General features: G+C 34.0%; 1 protein-coding gene across 4 annotated transcripts in view; it reads left to right on the top strand.

The window, feature by feature from the left end:
- Positions 1 to 22,885, top strand: part of mtgo (miles to go) — an 813,614-nt gene that overhangs the window by 710,818 nt on the left and 79,911 nt on the right. The window lies entirely within an intron of this gene.

Genomic DNA, 22,885 nt, shown 5'->3' on the forward strand with positions numbered 1-22,885 from the left:
AGAGCTTTTGTTTTGTTCAGCTGGATAATAGCAGTAGCTGCTTCCTGCACAAATTTATAGATGTACTATGTATATTCACTTATTAAGCCTTTCCTTGAAAGAGCATGCTTATCAGGAAGTTACTGATTGTTAAATTCGTTTTAAAGAAACAATAATAGTAATAATAATAAAGTCTTTGTTCTCATAAGAGCCTGTCTCTTCGTATTCTACCGAGAATTTTCTCTGAATTTCACCGTACGTGTGAGAGATTTTTTTTTTTTTTTTTAAAGAGAAGAAAATCACTGTTGTGATTAGATAATCACAAATCTTAATCCTGTCTACTAAGTAAATCTGGTGCAAAATGTCCTGCTTCGATCTCAGACTATATAAGTTTGTGTTTAACAGTTTCATGTCCTTCAGTTTTCTCCCCTTTTATTGTGTTCTATTTCATCTCACTCTTATTCCATTGTTCTACATTGCATTTGTTTTCCATCTCCTTTAGTTTACAGAATAAAATACAGGATGGTAAACTAAAGACAAAAGTTAAAGAAATAAATAAAATAGAATAGAATAGAATGACTTAGCCAACATTATATGGCACTGCTATGCCCTGTATCGCCTTGTGCATTGTGCTGTTGAAAATTGGAATCAATCCACAACGGTAATAAGTAAGGTTGTCATCGGAAATTTGGGGACGTAACAATTGAATAGAATCAAAAATAATTCAAATGTGTTTTTTTGACCCCCTTTCCTTCCCCTCCTTTCGTGTAGGTCAGCTCAAGATCAGCTTATATTGAACAGGACAATGATTTGATGTCACCACCATAGAAAATGTGCATATGCTAGACAATCTGTAATCATCTTATGGTGCATTTTGTGGTAAATAGTACTGAGTCATGCACTAAAATGAGTCTAAGTGAATAAGTGCAAATAAATTTAGTTGCTGTGAATAACATCATAACTTCAAATGAGTGAAAAAGAGAGAAATTAAAGAAAAAAAGATCGACTGTATACTTTTTAGTATTAACTATGTTGCAAGTGCATATAGTAATTTGTTTCACTTCCAATATAACTAGTAACTTTATTAGTGCTTTTACGTCTCATTGAGGAATATCATATCTCAAACATGAAGAAGGATACGATCTGAAAATTATAGTACTGCTACTGTATTATTATTTTAATTGTAAGGCTTGAAGATAATCTACTAATCTATTGTTATTTAAATGTTAGTACGCTCTTATTAGTGATATCAAGATATGCTATGAAATATGGACTGAATATTTTAGAATTGTGAACATTTCATTGAGTCAGAGAAATATAATCAAATTCACCATTTTACGGTCCGCTATCATAATATTATTGTAAAATTCGAACAACAATAAGGTGTTGCTGCCTGTCTATCATGACATAAGTCGGAACTTCATTTTTTTTTAAAAGAAAATTTTAGCCTTAAAACCCTGTATCGTTGAAGTCTACATCAGCAAAGATTCAAGGAACAAAAAGTCCAGATAAAGCTTAACGCAATATGCAAATATACCATAATAAGGTGAATATGGGCTATAATGTCACAGAACACTAAAATATGGGTTCGTTCAAAACGTTACGAAACGGTAATAGAATTTAAAAATTTGAGTTTTTTGATGTTACGTAACACACATTATTCTTAAAGGTAACAAAATATTTTATTCAAACCTCATTGTATATTAGTTAAGTATGATATTTGCATATAAATCCATTTTTGACCGTCGGAAATGAGTTAAATGGCATTGAATAGTTTTAAAATAACCGCTGATAATTTCGTAGACGCTGTAGCATCTAAGTATCTTAGAGATAAGATAGAATAGCTTAAATATTCGTACACCTTAAAAGCAGTGAATGTACGATTTAAAAATGACATATACAATAAAAGTTTCAAGTAATAAAGCATCAATTACGTTCCCAAGATCTATCTCAAACCTTAACTCTGTCAAATATTCCAAGATATATTCAATTAACTTTTTAATATTCTAATTTGTTATTCCTTTTTATTTCATGACTGCTTGTTCAATTATTAGTTCATGGTTCTTATATTTTATTACGTAATGAGTACCTTTATGTCACCTTGCAAGTTTTCCTTTTTCAAATGCTCCTATTATTAGTTACTGTCACGTAAACGGATGCAACTTTTGATATTCAGCCTTCAAGAAACCGTTATTGCTCTTTGCAAAGGGCAGCAAAATGGTCGTGGGAACATCTTCATACTCAGAACCTGAGAAATAATATCTTTTTTTGCAAGAACATATTTCTTGTTCTACAGTTCTAGATAATGATGAAGTAGTTGTTTCATAATCGTACTTTTCACAACTTACTTAAAAAAAAAAAAAAAAAAAAAAAAAAGATTCATCTTTAAATAGGTCGCAGAGTATCATTTCGAGTCACCTTCCTTTTCGTTTTATGAGAACATAGGTTTTTACTGACTTTTCGAACAGGATTATACAGAACTTAAAATTCGTCCATGGACTGTTTCACATAGCAGTAGTCTTGTTATACTATTGTAGAACACACACACACACACACACACACACATATATATATATATATATATATATATATATATATATATATATATATATATATATATATATATATATATATTACAATTATACGTCATAAAATTGAGATGGATTAGGTGTAACAGCATTACTATTCAGCACTAAAACTTGCAAGTTTTCAGGAAAGTTATATGCTGGGTAAGAGTTACGTAAAGGATATTCTACCGTGCACAAGAAAGTTTTTTTTTTTTTAATTTTTAAATCGTCAAATTTCCAGTATATATTAAAATTTGAAGCACCAATATTTCACGTTTCTTTACTTTGAACATCATAAATCTGATGAAAATATTCAAATAGAGATTGCTTATAGAAATAGGAAATTTCAACGCAAACGAATTTTCTGTTATCATTACATACCGGATAAAACTGGATATGTAACAGCCACATGTAGGTTGTAGTAACTTTCCATATCTACAGTTGCCTATTAGACACATTATTTCCACAGATGAGAATCAAATTTTAAACAGCGTGTTTTGAGTCATTTCCGTATTTCCCCCATACATATCTATCGAAAGAAAATCTAAAATAGGTTGCAACTAGTTCTGATAGTGCTAAGCCCTAATGAGAAAAATTTGTAGATCTATTCCAAGTCATTTGTGAGAGTGTGGTGGACATCATGTTAATCTTTCTTCCTATTTCCTCGGGGAATTCTCTCGTCTGTCTTCCTTAGCTTATAGGGTATAACCACAGGATGTTGGCCAAAGCTTACCAATTATGGCATGTTTCACTAAATTTGAACTAGGAATTTGATGAAGGTAGTCGTGTTCAATTTGTTCTGAAAATTTGTTAAATAAATATTTGAATCTAGTTTGTACCAGTTTTGTAAGTTTGATTCCCAGTGATGTTTACCTCGTATACAAACTCAATTAATGGGTCAGATTCCAGTTTCAACAATATTGTCTGATATAGTCTTTGTGCTGAAAATGAACGTTAAACTAATTCATTTCTATCCAATAGTTGGTGCTAAAACTGTTAGAACTGTAATCCTTGCAAAGAGTTTGTTAATAGCTTTTTAATGTTCGATTTCTGTATTTCTTGTAAAGCTCTTGAGATATAATTAGATGGTATCCACTGTGAGATAGATATTGCGATATATCTTTTATCAGCATTTCTTAAGAAGCGCATAAACAGCAATAATATTGTTTATCTGGTACCGTTTCAGCATATAAATTGCTGATTTTTTTTTTTTTTTTTTTTAATTATCCGTGAGAATGCTGACTACAAAAGCATTTTGAAGAAATTTCAATGTAATCGTTAGTCACGTGTATGATAATGCACACAGTTATGGCAAGCAAATATTATCAAGTGTAGTAATATGCCTGTTTAAAGTTTAAATATGCTTTTGGAAATACTAGAAACTTCCTTCGAGACAAGAATAAGCGCAAGGGTACCCAATCCTCAAACTTTATGACGCACACCTAAATTTTCCTAATGTGTTCCACCGAAACCAAGACACGTTTAAAAACTTACATCATTCGTTTTCTGTAGCCCCAGTGCCCTTCTCTTTAATTGAAATATGTTAGCATAGTGTAACTTTATAACTTTCGTTTTTTGTGCAAGATTTTAGCTGCTAATTAGTTCAAATGTTTTAACTTTATTTTTTTCTTGACCCCTGAAATGATAAACTTATGGCGTTACAATCCTCTTCCCTCCTTGGGACACTCTGAATAAGGGAATAGGGAGAAATTGTGATATGAAAATGTAGAATTAATGGGAAGAATAATAAGTGCACTGTATAATACTACATAAACTGTGTAATATGTAAAGAACTAAGTACTATGTAAAGATTCTCTCATGCAATGTTTTTTTTTTTTCTTTTCTTTAGACAGCGCAACATGCCTAGAAGACTAAAATTGAGATTCTGTTTTTAGCGTTTTAAATAATACGAATAGTAGCATTGCGTACTGCTTTAGTATGTACTTAGATTTATTTACATCAAAACTACAAAAAATTCATATCGAGCAAAAGTATCATGTAATGTCCACTGTATCTTTACTTCCAGATATACAAGGCCGTCCCGATAAGAATTACATTGCTAGCTTGGGATGTAAAAATAAAATAAAAGTGGTTTATAAATCATATTTGAACAGGCTTCATGTTTTAGATCTTCCTGAAATATAAGATATTGATATATTAATGTATAGAACTGAGTATGTATATATCAAACTGAACTCTCTAATGAGAAAAAATGCGAATTCCTTTATTGCGTTGATTTTTTTAGAAACTTGTGAAATATAGTTTCGCAATTCGTATTCTATTACTTCGTAGTTGCTTATTTTACATTATTTGTGATTTATTACATCACTCCGTGTAGTCGGTTTAAATTCAATCTTGAGTTAAATCTGGAATCGATGAAACTCGGAGTTAGATGAGTCTCCGTATAGGAAGTATTTAGCATCCGACTTAACAATTGAGTGATCCCGGGCTCAGATTCCACTTGCTGTCTCCTTGGCAGATTTTGTAGGGTTCAAAAACTGGTATTGTACCTTAGGCACTGGCTCAGTGGCGGCGTAAGGCAAACTGGGGCCCGGGGCCAGTGAAGTAGGTTGGGGCCCCTTTTCAGACAATCGTGATTTATACACTTCTACTTTTGACATCCATTTAGATAATCATTCTTTCTGTTTGCTCCTCCCCTTTCCCGTTGGTGTGTGTGTTTAGGTCATTATAATCTGGGATATATTAAACAAATAGGGCTGACATTCAGCATCCCTGTCTATTTTTTAAACGTTTAGAACCGCCTTCAGGCTGGTATCTACAAATAAAACTGGACCACGATTATCATTGCATATTTTTTTTCTTTTTTATTCATTTTTAAACAAAAGACACGATAGAAAAAGGATAAGGATACAAGTGTAACGGAAACTACAACCCACAACAGAAATAACAATCTTAAGGAGGCAGACTACTAAATATTTTTCAAAAGCTAAAAATTTTTCTTTTGCCAGTTTTTCGTAAGTGAAAAGTGATAAAGAAAAATTTTTAGCTTTTGAAAAATATTTAGTAGTCTATCCCCATAAGAACAAACAAAACGTAACAATCAAGAATCCAGAGTTTATCCTACACCTATACTATCGTAGTAACAACGCGTAAGTGTTACTGTACATTAGATGGAATAGTGGAAGTAATGCTCCTAATAATACAGTTAGAGACAAATTTACGTACAAAACGTAACAATGAGCTGATATTGCAAAAATTGCAAATAATAATATAACCGATGCGATTTTTAAATGTAAGCTCTATATTTTCTAGAATATTTGTGATCGGTTCTCACCTTTGGTGTTTCTCCTGCGCAATTTCTCATATTGTTAAGTTTATTCATAGTTTCTCACCTGTCTGAATTTACGTTAGATAGGTTTTATTTGATTAGATTTTTCTTCCTACGATTAGCCTCATTCATTTTAACATTCGGTTTCTCCCCAGTGATAATGTACGATCTATTTAGTCCCGCTGCTTTTGCCGAAATATCAATGAATAGTTAAACACTAGAATATTTCTCTCCTGCTTATCTTTTTTTTACAATTGTTTGCAGATTTCGCACTTGTTTTATGATTATATTATTTTGTATTTAATAAATCAGTCATGTTTATATTCTGTCACTTATGACTACTTCCATTACCATTTACTAACATACTTAGTATTAGAATATATTATAACAAAAAAATCCTGAATATATTGAATAATTTGGGATATATAATAGATTAAATATGTGAGCACAGAATTCTACTACGGGTTATACCATCCTACTTTTCATTACCACCTATCACCAGTCAATTGACAAATCTTGACAGTTTTTTATTACTTTTTTGGTACTTTTGGGGGCGCGGTGGCTTAGTGGTAGGGCGTTCACCTCCGACGCTCGGAGTCCTGGTTCGATCCCAGCTCGCGCCGTGTGGACTTGTGGTGGACAAACATAGTGCTCGTGGGTTTTCTCGGGGTTCTCCCGTTTCCTCCCGCTTTCTTCATTCCACCTTTTCATTCATTTCTCATCATCACCGTCCCCTTTAGCCTAACCGGCGTAACCATGGGACGTAAAACAAAGATTTCATTTTCTTTTGGTAGTTTTGTATTTTTACTGCCTTTATTTGAAACATGAAACTACTTTCGACAGTAGTTCCACTACCATATTAGCCTATGTTCCACCAACATTCATAATGATACCTTCCTTGCTTTGGTAGCAGCGAAAGTCTCAACTATATTATCAGAATCCAGTGGATGCTATTTCATTTTCGATAGAAAGAATGGCCAGATTCGTGAATCTTTCCTGACTCATTGTGGAACGCAAGTATGATTTTATAAATTTCATTTTGGTGAAAAACCTTTCACATGATGCGACAGATACGGGCAGTGTTATCAAAATCTGAAGAGCGGTTGCCAAACTTTAGTAAATTTCAAGCCACATTGAAGATATATATTTCAGGATACCTTGTGGTGAAAAGTCAAGTTGTTGTTTAGCTTTCTGAGCATACCTTAGTGAACGGATTAAATCCTTACAATCCTAAAATAATAATAAGCCATCCAGGTCATTTGGGTAGAACAAAGCCAAATCAGAGCAATATGCTTTTAGCCTTTCCTCGCTCTCATCATCTAGCTGTTGCACAAAGTTGGTCATAGAACACAGGAATCCAAATCTGTCGTTCAGGTCACGCATCTGAATAAAACGGTCATACATTTGTTGTCTCATCTCATCTATAATTTCATTGATAGAGTGCTTCACTTAGGCCTGTGCAGTCAGGGGTTCATTCTTTGCTTCTCCAGGCATGCATCTCCTTCTACTGTGTGTACCCACAATTATGTTCCATGCCCTGCAACTTCTTTCAGCTGTGGATATGATTTCCTTGTCCAGCTCAAGTCTCCAGATATTAATGGTGTTAACCAGGCTCTGTAACTGAATAAGAGTTTTATTGAAACTCATATCCTGAGATTGAAGGCATTTTTGGATCCGATCAATATATGAGAGATTTGCAGACCAGAAATATAGTAAAGCGATGAAGTTAAATAACTGGATGCTTGCAAGAAGTAGACCAGCATCTCCTGTAGTATCAAGCGTTTCAATCGAAGTGTCACGCAGATCTTCCAACGGATCAATTACTTCATCCAATTAACTAGAAAGTGCCTTTAAATCTTCTGCTTTTGATCTTCATTTTCACGTTTCAGACCAATCTTTACGTGATTTTGCAGCACATTCCATCGGTGAGTAGATCTAGAGAAGAATACCAACAAACGTTCCATTGCTCCTAACAAAGTCACCGCCAGAACGTTAACGTGCGCAGCATGTAAGCCACAAGGTTCAATGAATTATTGTTACAAGGTACGAAAATAGCCAAAGGGCTTATATTTCATATGAAAGTTTGAACTCCAGAATATTGTCCGGCCATTGTAGCCTGATTATCACAAGACTGGCCTCTGGAATCTTAATACCAAGCCTATCACATTGAAGTTTCTTCAGTATTTCAGCAGAAATACTCTCAGCAGTCTTTCCTTCGACAGAGATGATATCAATAAATGCTTACCGAACTTGAACAGAATCACGTTGTATGTCAACAAATCGAATGATTTGTGACAAGTGTTCCATATGAGAACAATCAGGAGTTGAATTAAATATAATGCTGAAGTATTTTGATTATTTGAACACTTGTTTTCTTATTGAACATTTTCTTCACTCTAAATTTGTGGGCTGAAATGTAAATTCATACGCCAAAAAACAAGAGCAGAAATGGGGAAATCAGCTAAGCAAAATGGTTTCGCTCGCTGAAAATTCGACTTGTAAAGGACAAAAGAATAAAGACAGAAGGAAAACAAGTGAATCAGCGACTATAGCGTCTGCACCAAAGAACTTTTAATTAGGAACAGAATGCTAGTACCCTAGTAAAGCATTATACGTTGATCCCTTCTTTCTACCCTTCTCTTGAACTGATATATGAATAAATAAATAAATAAATAAACAGTGATAGTTTAGGAATCAGGCTAGCAGACGGGGCCCCATTACTTGCATCATAAGATCTTAGAATGTAAATGACACAATATACTTTGATTTTCATTATATTTTAATCTACATTGAGCTTTTCCTTTAAATTTCTCTGAGGTTATTGAACAGAATGAAACTTTTATTTTATTCATATTTTAACCAACATAGATTTTTCCTTTAAATTTCTTTGGAGCCCCAAGAGAGTAAAACTTTTATTTTATTTATTTTTCACCTACATTCAACTTTCTTAAAAAATTTTCTTGGGGTCCCCAAGAAAGTAAAACGTCTGTTTTTTTTTTTTGTTTTTTTTTGTTTTTTTTCGCCTGCATTCAACCTTTTCCTTTAAATTTCTTTGGGGACCCCCAAGAATATGAAACATTTTCTTTATTTTTCACCTATATTCAGAGCTTTTTCCTTAAATTTCTTTGGGAGCTTCCAAGATAATGAAAATTTATTATATTTATTTTTAATTTACATTCAGTTTTTTCTTTAAATTTCTTTCGGGTCCACAAGAGAGTGAGAACCGAAGCTTATAGTTTGTTTAGCTTGTACGGAAATCCAGCACTGATTAGTTTTATTAGACAGATATTTCTGTAGTTTCATCCGTTATTTAGTGTAGTGTTGATTGACAATTAATTACATTTACTTTTAGGGAAGGTGTGGATTATAAACCTTGACGGCCCTTGTACGGCTCATGCTAACAAGGTTCCTTAGTAATTATTTTTTATCTACCGTCGGGGGCCCCCACAAAGTGGGGCCCGGGGCGGGGGCACCGCTCGCCCCGCCCTTCCGCCGCCACTGCACTGGCTGACTCTTCTTGTTTTCTATATATACTGCCCTTGCATCGGTAAGTTTAACATCGTAAATAAATGGATACTTCCAGTGTTATTTTTTTCTTTGAAGTTTGTCTTCCCTTTTCAGCACCAAGATTACATGAGTTGTGGACCTACAGTTTAAAATGGAATCCGAACCATTGTAATATCGTTAATTTTTTTTCTCTCCCACTGGGAATCGAACTCGGGACCAGATTAGATCAGCGGGGAGGGCTTATTGTTATTATTATAGAGATGTTCTCGGGATATCAGCCAGGTGAAGTCCGACGATAGAGCCGACGTTTCAAGAACTGACATCGCTCTCATCTTCAGGGCGATTATACTGAGACCAGTTCGTGTGTACTATATATAGGAGACCATCCAATCAGAGACACAGATTATTACCCCCCCCCCCCCACTTTCCTCTCCTATATATAGTACACACGAACTGGTCTCAGTATAATCGCCCTGAAGACGAGAACGATGTCAGTTCTTGAAACGTCGGTTCTATCGTCGGACTTCAACTGGCTGATATCACGAGAACATCTCTATAATATTCGCCGCCAGGAAAGCTTCAATTTTTATTATTATTAGTTTTTCACATTAACAGTATTTTAGTGGAACTAATATGGGTAATTTTATAATTTTGTAGAAACATAATTCCAGTGTTCGAATTAAACCTCTAATGATGAATTTTATTTCTTAAAGACTGGATATATTTTAATCATTATGGACGGAATTAGCTGAACTAAGCTTGAAGGTACTAAGGGATCAAAATACAAAGGAATTGAGTTTGTATTTCCACAAAAATGGATAATACTTGTCGGTAATGGTATGAATGTAGTGCCCTATTCTCGGGCATGGTTGATTTACCCTTCACTGCGTTCATCCTTAATTTTTTCTTCATGAGTAACGCAAAGACGGAAAGCAAATTAAGTATAATGTAAACCATCTAGTAAGTATTATTTGCAAATTCCTCAATTAAATTAATATCTAGTTCAGGTCTTCTTATATCCTCGTACATATCATCAGAATTTCTTCATACCGAATATCTGCATGATGTATATGAACAGCTATTGGTTCAGTTAATACTACTGTATAATCATTAAACGAGATATTCTTGAAAATCATTATTATTGCGATATTATTAAGAATCTACTTAGAAGTTGAATTGAGTTAATTTTGAGTTTAACATCTCTTTCAGCAGCGAGGCTATATGATTAATAGGATTTCTCTCTTTCTTAGGCTAGGGTTTGAAAATATTTCCACAATCTTCAGCTTCTTCCTTTAACTCTCAATATTTTGTTCTCTTGCTTTTCATATCATCGATCAGATGGATTTTTCCTATTTCTCGCTTTCCTTCCATCTTTCTCTTTATGGTGTTATGAAGAAGTTAGTTTCTTCAAGATGTGTCCAATCTAGTTGGCCTTCCTACGAAGGCTGCTGGTTAAAACCACCCCTTCTGACTTACCCGTTTTAAAACATCTTCGTTTGTTACTCTCTTCATCCATTTTATCGTTTCCATCTTCTTCCCACACCACATTTCGAATATCTCAGTTTCTTTTGTAACTGCCGTAATAACCAAATCTCCTAATTATACATCCCATACTCCATATATAGCAACAGAAAAAATGAACAAAATGAATTGATCTTTGTTGAATATCTATTGTTAGAATCAAATAAATGTATAAAACTCTTGGTATTTGGATCTCACATATGATTAGAAAAAATATTCATTCATTGCCTCATGTTTTTTTCTCATGAAATCTCTTTAATCTAAAAATAGGATACTCGTAACAAAATATAGGAATATGTTTTTGTAATGTAGAAGTTACTTCTATAAAATTAGCCGAGGTGGAATTTTCGGTGGAGACAGTGGATTCTCCCCTTTCCAAGTCGAATAATTGCTTACTAAATAATATTGCAAGTAATTATTTTGTGCATATGTAACGATATGATTAGTAAGTAGTAGTTTATAATGGAAAAATATCTGTGTCTTGTGAAAATTTAAAACCTTTAACATCCTTATGGAAAGGGGAAAAAAGTATACCATGCAGAAGGCAAGTGAGAATGTTTTCGCTGAAAGTGTAGCGAGTCACGGAAGCTGAAGTAAATCGTCCCTAGGAACTAACTCATTTCTTCGTGTTTCTATTGGATAGATGTTCTAAAAATAAACTTTGACAAATAAAGCGCCCGAAGCACGCTCTCTCGTTTGCGTACGTTGCTTAATAACATTTCACGTGTTGTAGTTTTTGTAGTGGAGAATCAATTTCTGAATTTTGCAATAACTTTATAAAAGCACGAAAAGGTGTGAAGTGTCAAAGCTCTCATCGAGCTGTTTCGTAGCCAAATAGTTAACATTCTTGCCTTTGATACGGAAGCCCCTAGTTCAATTTTCGCTGACACCTTAATTGATTTGCATTCTACGTTAATATGTAAATCCATGCCTCACATAGTCTACGTGCTAGGTCATTCAATACCAAACAATAATCAACAATCAAATCTCGGAAGAAAATACTAATATATATATATATATATATATATATATATATATATATATATATATATATATATATATATATATATATATATAATAGTTTCCAAGAATAAAATCTTTTTATTGTATTTTAAGACTTGTTTTCTGATATCTGTAACTTTTTATGCGAGTAACAAGTGATGTGAGAATTGAAAAACTAAAAGTATGCATTTCCATGTAACGTAGGTGATGTAAAGTTATGTGAAGTATAAACAAGTATACATCATTGAAGTATACAATTATGGTTCTTTCAGTATTTCTAAATACATAGTGCACTGTGTGACTTGTACGATTTTAAGTTTTTGTGAGATGTAATAAAAGCGGAGGTAGACTTTTTATTATTATTTTTAAGTTTAACACTTAAGCACGTTTAACGCGAGAGGTACCTGCTTGTAACATTTGAGAGAGAGAGAGAGAGAGAGAGAGACCGAAAATTCGTAGTGCATGGTCAATTGTGGTAAACGACCATATGCATAAAATCTGTAAAGGAATTTAAGCCAAGATATTTGTTGTTTCAACAGTGCTTAAACTTTGTGTATATTTTTTTTCGTCTTGAAATTTGAAATTATGAAGGAATGTTTCCGTTTAATCAAATCTTTACGATCGACACGTGCAGAGCACAAAGCATAGAAGTAATATTTTTAACGATTTTATTGACATGTGCATGTTTTGTTCATTAATAAGTGCATGAGTTCATTCCTATATTTATACGCTGTGGTATGTACAAACATTTCATTGCCTCAGTTTAATTGAGTAGGTCGTATCAGCTTACATTTCTTAAAAACACAACTGCTAGAGGTCCGTGACAGCTGTTAATTGGTACTGTCATTTCCAAGAATAATACATGATGGAGACCTTGATGCAAATCTACATCAGATTAAATTTTAGGTCTTTTTCAGTATACCTTGGAGATTACAGCAGGCAATGGTCATTTTTCTACATGGCATTTAACTATTTACTGTCGATGAGAGGAACAAATGTTAAAAGTAACACATTAGTTAGGGGAGGGCGGGGCTAGTTGTGACAATTTTTACTTACAACCTGTTACTTCTTAACAAAACATTTTTCTGAAATAGTTTTACATGCTTACTAAAGCTTAGACATTCCGGCATCCACCAAACATAAAACCCTCGGGATTGACATAATCGTTTTACAGTAAATTATTTTCATACACAACCATATCATTTGGCACAATATGTTCCCTCTATGGGGTAGGTAGGGACGACATTTATAAAACATTGTCATTAGTACATACTACTGTAATATACTATTTATTGAAAGAAAATCTATTTGTTTCAAATAACAATGTAAACCCAATGAATACTTTCTAAAGAACACCCCTAACAAAGTGGATCTTACAGTGTAAACTGACTATTCTTCAGAGGTTGAATATTGATTTTTAAAAGAAAAACTAAATCCAACCACAATTTAGTATGCAAGTTGAAATGCAGAATTTATAACGATTGTGTGAATAACATAAGCTTTTAAAAATAATAAGTCAAGGACATATTATTATGAAACCACCTGATCCAAAAATTCCGAATATACAGGCTGATTTTAGGCAAACTGAATGAAAAGTTAATCTTAATTTAAGCATCAGACTGGCAATTAAGGTAAACATAATAGGGATCGTTATTTGTCCAGTTCGCGTGATCCCATTTTTACAATCCAAGCAGTAAACCCATTCATCACCATGTGCTGATTTGCTGAAAGGTTTAAAATACACTAAGCAAAAAGTCATCATCTTCAGAAGACTCGGGAGTCATCTAATACAAATTTCTTCTGCGTTGTTCTTTTCCAGTGCTCATAGTTTCAAACAGTATTTTAAACCCCTTACTTTTAATTCTGTTTTCTTTATTTAAATGCTTTTGTTTAAACTTCTTAGCTCACGAGGACCAGTCCCTAAAATATTTTGGAAGTTGACACTGCATGATCACACTTTTTTTCCTTCAGATTCTGAGAAAACTATACGTATCCCATAGTGACAGCATGATTTCGGTGGTTGTTCTTCATATATCTAAGCAGGAACATTCTATTTGTATGGAAGATTTCTTGTGCTTTACCTAAGCTGCATGCACCTGATTCCACTTCCTTCGCAGCTTTTTCATAGTCCTCTACAGTTGATTTAGTTCTCTTTGTTTTCCGTTTATAATTACGAACCATCTCTGAAAATGAAACAAATTCGAACATAAATTCACAGGTGGGTAAGTTGTGACAATGTCACAATATGCCCCATATCACGTGTCACAACTAGCCCCACTCCTGACTTTTTCTTTCTTTCACAGTGTGACGAGCTTAAACAATAACGTGTTGCTTCCAACACATCATATGAACTAATGTAGGCAACACTATTGCCAAAAGAATAGGGTCCTATGCAGAGTCGTTTTGACGTATGATTAGCATCATACTAAAGACCTGACTACTGCATGAAATATATGTTAGTAGAATTCTTTAGTATGGCACTAATCATGTGTCACAACGACTCTGCATAAGGTCCATAATAACTATTTTTATTTACCTCACCATAAGCTTCAACTGACACTATTCCAAAGCATTCCCTAAATCTTACTTTTATGCACTAAAAACACTAAATTTAATGTATCAACGCGCGACGATGTGTTGCCTCCAACTTTACCTCGAATACTGCGCACCAAACTATGAAACTTGCAGTGGCGTCACTCATCGTTGCCACCTCTCAGAAAAGGGTATATCTGCTTTGTCACTACTTGCCCCTGTCACTACTAGCCCCGTCCTCCCCTACTATGCATGCTAAAACCAGAGTATAGCCCTTTACTATGATAGTACACGCCAAAAGAGTATCACTGTGGTAGAAGAATCACAATATACCACATGTGCCTCACTTTTCATCACGTGGAATGAACTAAGTATAGAATGTATGTTTTCTTGATTGGTCAGATATTAAGGCCTTTTAAATTTGAAAAGTTGCCTTTGCCTGAATCTCGGACCTGTTATTTTCTTTTACAAATTCATATTTACAGGTTGAATAAATAGTCCAGCTCCAACTTCCGAATATTTACTATGTTTGGATCAGTTCTACTTTAATTCTGGTCTTCAGATTGGCTGGTTAACTCTTGTTTCCCTGCAACGTTTTGTTTTTATCAGTTCAACCTACGTTATTACCTCACCTAATGAAGCGTGCACTCTACACAAAATTTTGTAACGTTATGTTACTGACTCTTAGTAAGCTATATTATGTTTATATACATACAATAATATATGTTTTTATCTGTTTATTCCAATAATAAACTACAGTAATTGTAGAACATGTAGATATGTATATACAACGTTTTGTACAAGTTTTGAGATGAATATTTATTAATTTGCCATTAAAATCTCTTAAAATTTGGAGGAAACATTAAAACGACAATTAGAAAGCATTTCTACCATTTGTCCAAGAAAGTATTGTGCAATTGTAAGCATCTCTCAAGAATTTTAGCCCTACATATATTAAAAAAACAAAAAACAAAAAAAAGTGGAAAGGTGGGGAGAGGCACGAATGTTACGAGTAAATATGATACTGCTGTGTGACTCGAATAATCTAAGGGCATTCTGTTATTTGTATTCCCTAGTAACTCCAAATAGTTGAATAGATACGGAATACTGCATAACATTGAGCACCAATTACCGTGCTGATGTCGAAATCCTATTAGCTTTTGTAAGTACTAAAGGTACTTTTTCTTTGTGAAAATAATAAAATTTTGTGCCAGTTAGTGGAACAATTTTTGAGACTCTTATAACAGTGACTTCTGACTGAGAATGTTGCTAACTGCCTATAAGCTATCATGAGGAGAAAATTCATGTATTTCTGATAGCTTATTAACTACAACGTGTACTAAGGATTTGTATAGCATTTTAGTGAAACACTATACTTTACCTAACACTAGCATCACGCATTCTCAACGGAAACGAATTTTGCCTGACTTTTGTTTATGTTTGAAAAGACGAAACCAAGGCCAACAGGTACTTCCAGGTCAAGGACCTCGATTTTGGTCGTTCGCATGAGATTCACAATAAACGTCTCTTCTCCCAACGGCGCTTAGTAAAAATCTCTGTTGCAACACGCATCCTTCACAATGTCACAGGAAGGTCAGCGAGTGCATCGAACAGAACCTAGGATCACTGCCTGCATGCCTTTCTTTATAATTTCTTTTTACCGATGTTACCTTACACTTTTTTCTGTAGAAGAGAATGGAATGAAACATAAGGTCACAGAAATGTAAACGAAGTGAGAGTAGCACTTCTGTTGTGGGTTGAATATATATATATATATATATATATATATATATATATATATATATATATATATATATATATATATATATATATATATATATATATATATATATATATATATATATATATATATATATATATAAACCTTTTTAGACGTAGACTTCACTTTCACAAATAATTTGTTTGAATGTTGAATATTCGCATATCATTTTAACAACTCTATTATTGACGTCCGTTGTTCACAGTACAACTAATTCTAATTTATGCGTAGACCATCAAATATTGTAAAATAAAATAAGAGGAAAGCAAATCGGAGTAAGAAAAAGAAAAGAAGGAACCTCTTACAACTTTTCTGTTCTCACTTTTTTTTTCTGAAAATGACTAAATTCGAAATTACCAACCTTACAGTGCTAGAATAATTTCCAAAATCTGCTGCAGCTATCTTGGCCAACAAGTCGCCATCGTATTAAGATACATTGTAAAAATATCACAGAAATGAAATACCGAAACGTAACTTGTATTTATCCAACATAAAACCATCACTCCACAGAATATAAGCAAGGGCGCCGATCCTGTCCCCCCCCCCCCCCAAAGCTCATGTGGGCCTCCTATTTATTTATGAATATACAATATTTGTAAAATAAAATAAGAAGATATTTACAATAGCTTACAATAGCTTAATATCAAACAGCTTACAATATTTGATAATTTGAGAGCAATTTGTGTTAAAATACTCATACATATACCTTCTGCATCTGAATGCTTCCACCCACCCACCCCAATTTACAGAGAAATCGGCGCCCTTGAATATAAGCCATGTAGATTTTACCTTATGACCAGTTTATATGGATAATATTCTGTAAAGTGATAGTTTGATAGTGAATAAAGTGCATAAGTAGTGTTTCGGTTATATATTGTGATATTTTTACAGTAGTTGGCCACCATATTATAATTTCTTTATTTAATCTTATGGATGTATAAATATGACATTTTAATACATTCATCGTTCTTCGCACTTGAAGCGAAGCGAGTGAGGACGAAAGCAGCAGCAGCGGCTTTCAAAAATATTTTTGGTGGAGTAAATTAACATTGTAAGGTTGGTCGTACGTACCATTTAGTTCAGGAAAATATGCTTACATTAAATAATATGACATTTGTGGAAAGTACACCATTCAAAGAATTTAGTTTCCTTTCATTCTCCCCTTCCCCAAAGTTTTTTTTTTTTAAATCTTCCATATAGAGTAGAATTTTGAATGACAGAATTTTGACGTCATAAACTGCGAATTCAAATTCGGGCCCATAAAGAATGGCCTGGAAACTAATATTAATTTATATAGTAGATACCTATGGGTTAGTGTGTTAACTTTTTAAATATTCCGAATTGTCTTGAATAAAAAGAAGGGGGTGAGATACGTAATAAATATAGAAAATACATCAGTAGTAGGCCTATGTAGAATGCAACTTGCTACGACACACTGCAACAAGAGTAAGGAAAATGTACAATGACTTTATTTTCTGAGCTCAGTAGCCTTTTATCCTTATTTGTCTTGCTTACTTTTCTTTGATTCCATTTGATTTAATACTTCCAAAATAGGTTTATATCATAGTTCCTGCATTATAACTTAAAGTGCCGACTGTATTTGCTTCTCCATCAGTTAACCTCCACTAATATGAATCTACACCACAACTGGCAGAAATCCAGTAAACACAAAGACGCGTGACTTCTGCAGATGACAGGCGGTAATGTCAACACACGAGCAACACATCGAAATCTATTTCACCTTTTGATTGACACTGGCGTTAACATCTACTCACCATAAGTGGACTGCAAACCACCTGCAAACACAGATTTCTTTCCTTTTGAGAATGACGTAATGTTTTAAATGTTTTTGTCTGCAGTGTTTTAAAGAAGTAAATTTGCAATAAGACGTTTATTAACCAATGCTTGGTCGTATTGCCCTTAATTCGTAATTTTATGTTACATCTTTTGTGTGTGTGTGTGTGTGTGTGTGTGTAACTGAAGAGTACCTACTCTCAATAGGTTTTGTTAGCAGCAAAATATAAAGCACCTACCAAAAATGAAGAATGTTTCCCAACCATAGAAGTTTTGAAATAGATGCAAAATTCCATAATAGTTTTTTTTTTTTTTTTCATTAATGGGTTAGATATTGACATCTTAGTTTAGTGCTTAGATTGTATGTAAAGTAATTTTCGCGAATTAATTGACAGACATTCAAAAAAAAAAAAGTCATTTTTCTTTATTTTATATCATGACTTGAGAGTTCTATTAGAAAGTTGTAATTTCTCAAGTTCTAAATTTGTTGAATTCAATTATGAGTGACCAGTAAAGATCCTTAACGAATACGAAGCCGCAGATCTCGCAGTTCAAATATACAATCAATTCTGGCTTAATTATAATAATGATACTTTTGAATGAAGCGTGTTTTTAAAAGGAACGGGAAAGAAACAAATTCGTACCTTATTTAAAAAGTAAACAGAAGAAAGTACCAAATTGAAGAAACAATTTTTTTAAAGCACTTTTTAAATCAATTTAAGTAATAAAGTTTACTCATAAGACGTTCATAGTGTTGCCAACGAGACGCGAAATAAAATTTTGTGCTTTTTTTTCTTTAATTTGTGTCAAATTTAGTTTCGTGTCGAATCTTGGAAAGCTTTTCTAGTCTTCTCTTGAAAATTTTGTCGTCTCGTTTTGTAAATTTATGTACAAAATTTGTGCCCTGATTTCCTTCTTAATTTCATGTCGAAGTTAATCAGAATCCTGCCGCGTCGCGAGAGATCCATGTAGGGTATGAAAGAGTTGGGAGAAATGATGTTGCTCCGAGACTCGAGAATCGTCATATTTCTTGTCACTTCCCGAATTTAAAAATACACTTATCGCCTCGTGGGCAGCACTATTCATAGTGAAATTACTCTTCGCGACATTTCCTTCGATTGCTTAATGTGGAGTTCAATGTCTCTTTCAGCACTGATGCTATATGAGACGTGGGCCTGCAGCTTTATGTGAGATCCAAACTATATGAGCGCTCACCGGAAATCAAACCCGTGATTGTCGCACCGAATTCGCGTACGCTAACCATGTAGCCACGTGGAAGTTCTATTTCCTTTGAGTTAATATGTCATACATTACACTTGGTCATATTTTATGCTGTAACAATTGCGTATTTAAATCAGAAGATATCGTATAAAATATTCGTCACATAAATAGTATTAGACAAAGAATTAGGATGAACAGTTATACGATGTTCTTTATTCCTACAAATTTCTTTCTTTTGGACTTAGGTAGCATTTCTAATTTGCTATAACTTGGTTTACTTTCTGAAGGAGTCTTCATGAGGTTTTACGAAAGTATTTTTCTTGGAATGGAGCTACATAACAAGGAATATCTCGTAACTGGAATACATAGCTGTATCGTGACTTCAAACATGTCCTTGTGACTGCAGCTTTCTTCCTTAATGAAAAATTAACAATGAAGTACGAAGAAATTGTTGTGTTGAGTTTAGAAGTATATAACTGTACAACGAAGTCACAGTATCAATCATTGCTACAGGCAATGATTATTTTTTAAATCAAGAATTCAGTTGATAAAATTTCGAGAATGATAAGACAAAAAAGTACATTAAACGTTTACGTACAAATTAATATATTAAAATAAGACCATTATAGTAAAAGTCACGTCCTATTAAAAAAAATGTCAGTATATCCCTACATTTAACTTTTAAATCGATTTTAGGGAAACAAATTGTCCCCGCTGGCCAGCGTGCGTGCCTTTGGTACATAAAGTTCCGGGTTCGATCTCCGGTAAGTCATGACAAATATTTGAACGCGTTATTGTGCGGATTCCATCTAAACTGTAAATCCGTGTCGCATATAGCCTCGGCTCGAAAAGGATCATTAAAAACGAACAGTTTTCCTAAAATTGATTCTTTTTAATTTCTTCGGATATCTAAAGGAATATCAGTTCTTGCACACATAACGCACCGTACGCTTTCAATATATGTATAATCTTTCATTCAAGATAGAGAGAGAGATGACTCAATTATTCTCACTCTTCATTTTCTACTGTTCCTTGCGGTAAGTTATTGTCATGGAAAGCAATGCTCACTTTTGATTAAGAAAATTGTCAAGATTAGCGCATTCTTCGGAAGGTTTCGCTTTTGCCATTTTGCTCTCATTTGATTACTGGAATCTCAAAAATCCTCAAGAAAGATAGAAAATTCTTTAATTGCTTCGTCCTTGTGATTGCCATATCGTTTCAATTACGGTCTATTTGTTTTTGTTTTAACCATTGGAAGTGAGTTATCATTTGTTCTTCTGTTATTTAAATGCATATGTAAGTGTAATATGTTGTTTTACATTGTGACATGGCACAAAGAGCATTCATCTCCAGGCCACACCCAAAGAAATTCGTGAAAAATATTTAGACAAAAGAAAAAATATTTTTTTGCACGAGATAGCGTTAGTGGCCCAATTTCATTATATATGAGTCGCAAAGGGTCAGCCTTAACGTCATTCGAGAGCTGACAGTTCAAGCTAGTAGATGTGCAAAATATATTGTTATTCTTAAAATCAGGCAGAAGGTATTGCGCCGTGGAAGTGACTGAACTTTCTGCAAAGCTGTGCTAATTTTACAATTTTATTTCGATAAACGCGCAAATGCTGTGCAGGAAAGTGAAGAAATTTATGTCATTTATGGACGAGACACAATATCAAAGGCACTCACCAACAGATTGTTTAGTAGCATCCTTTCTGGAAACTTCAATATCCAAGATGATCCTCGCAATAGGCGACCAATCACAGCAAAAGTTGAGCAAGACCGGCCCTTGAGCAGTTATGACATCATCACTTACCTAAACACTAATCACCAAACAGTGTTAAACCATTTGCAGAAAGCTGGCTACAAAAGAAACTCGACGTGTGGGTGCCACGTGATCTGACTCAGGAACATTTACTCGGTCGAATTTATATCTGCGAATCTCTACTTAAGAGTCTTCGTCCCGGCGAAATTAAAATAACGCTAATTTTACTTTTATTATGTGATATCTTCAAATAGATAAAAGATAATCGAAATGTAGAACAAGAGCGCCCTAGACAATATTATTTTACATGAGAAACCGTTATCACGACTCACTTATCTGCTTTCGATTTCGAGCAATTTTGAAAATCGGCATTTATTTTCGCGTTTCTAAACAGCTGAAAACATAAAGCCGCTAGGTGACTTGTGATAACGGTACCTCACGCAAAATAATATTGTCTAGGGCGCTCTTGTTCCACATTTCGATTATCTTTTATCTATTTGAAGATATCACATAAATACTGTAAAATCAGCGGTATTTTAATTTCGCCGGGATGAAGACTCTTAAACGTAACGAACTCAAACCGTTTCGGAAGCGGTTGATCACGAGTGATAAAAAATGGGTAACCTACTACAACAGTGTGTGGGAAAGATCGTGTTTGAAGCGAGAAGAAGCTCCGCGGTCTGTGGCAAAGCCCACACTGGCGCCCATGAAGCTTATAGTGTGTGTGTGGGGGGGTGAGATTGGAAGGACATTGTGCATTACAAACTGCTACTGGCCAGAACAGTCATCTCGAACTTGTACTGTCGACAATTAGCGCAAATGCACCTAGCAGTGTAAAAGAAACGACCAGAACGGGCCAACAGAAAGGGCGTTGTGTAGCACACTCACAACGCAAGACCGCGTACATCAGATGACCCATCAGGAATTGAGAGAATTTCGCTGGGAGACTTTAACGCAACCTCCATATAGTCCGGTTCTGGCACCGTTAGACTATCGTTTGTTTCGGTCTCTGCAGAACTCCCTGAATTATGATAATTTAATTTCGAAAGAGGCATGTGAAAATTACAGAAGTTTTATAGTTATGGGATCATGGTGTTCCCGGAAAAATGGAATGTCATCGAGCAAAATAGTTTATAATAATGTATGAGATTTTATAACAAAGTTATTTTAAAATCACAGTAAATGGATTCTCAAGTTTTGACTTCTAGTCCAGAAGCTCAATATGTAGTTTGTCGACAGCCTGATAAGTTATGATTTAATGCACGAGATACGAAGGAGAAAGTATTGGTGTATCGGCTAGTAAGTTATGTCATACTCTAGAATTATTGTTGAAACATTCTTTTGTAAAATACAATGTTACAGTAGCCGATTTGGAAAACTGCTCCCATTGAAAACTCAGTTTTTTAGTAAGTAGATTATTTTATATACTAGGGTTAATAATGAAATGTTTACTCATCAAATACCAAGAAAAACCATTAGAGCTATTTTCTACAAGTATTTATTTATGGAGTATAAACAAATTGTTAGTCATTTATGACAAGAACGTAGTTTCCGATTTTCATTCTTCTGTAAACTACTTTTAGGGATAGGAGGGAAATTCGAAATACTCCCATGTGGGATTTAATTAGAAACCTAAGTTTAAAATTTGGTCTTGATACGTTGAACGGTGTGGCTGTTACTTTCAAGGCGTATGTGGATGTACACTGATGTCCAAAATTATTGTCGCATGTCTGTAAATGTGTTGTTCTAGGAATATAATTTGATAACGAATTCGCCCGGTATTTCTTATAATGTTAGTACGTGTTTAATTGGCAAAGACATGTATGTGGCAAATTTCATCTCAAAAGAGCAGTAAATAAGAACAACAAAACGAAAATAAAATTTTCTTGTTCATTTAGCAACATTTTATTTTATCATTATAATTTTCGTGT

The sequence above is a fragment of the Thermobia domestica genome, chromosome 8 (assembly GCF_964235325.1).
Source record: "Thermobia domestica chromosome 8, izTheDome1.hap1.1, whole genome shotgun sequence".
NCBI classification, from domain to species: domain Eukaryota; kingdom Metazoa; phylum Arthropoda; class Insecta; order Zygentoma; family Lepismatidae; genus Thermobia; species Thermobia domestica.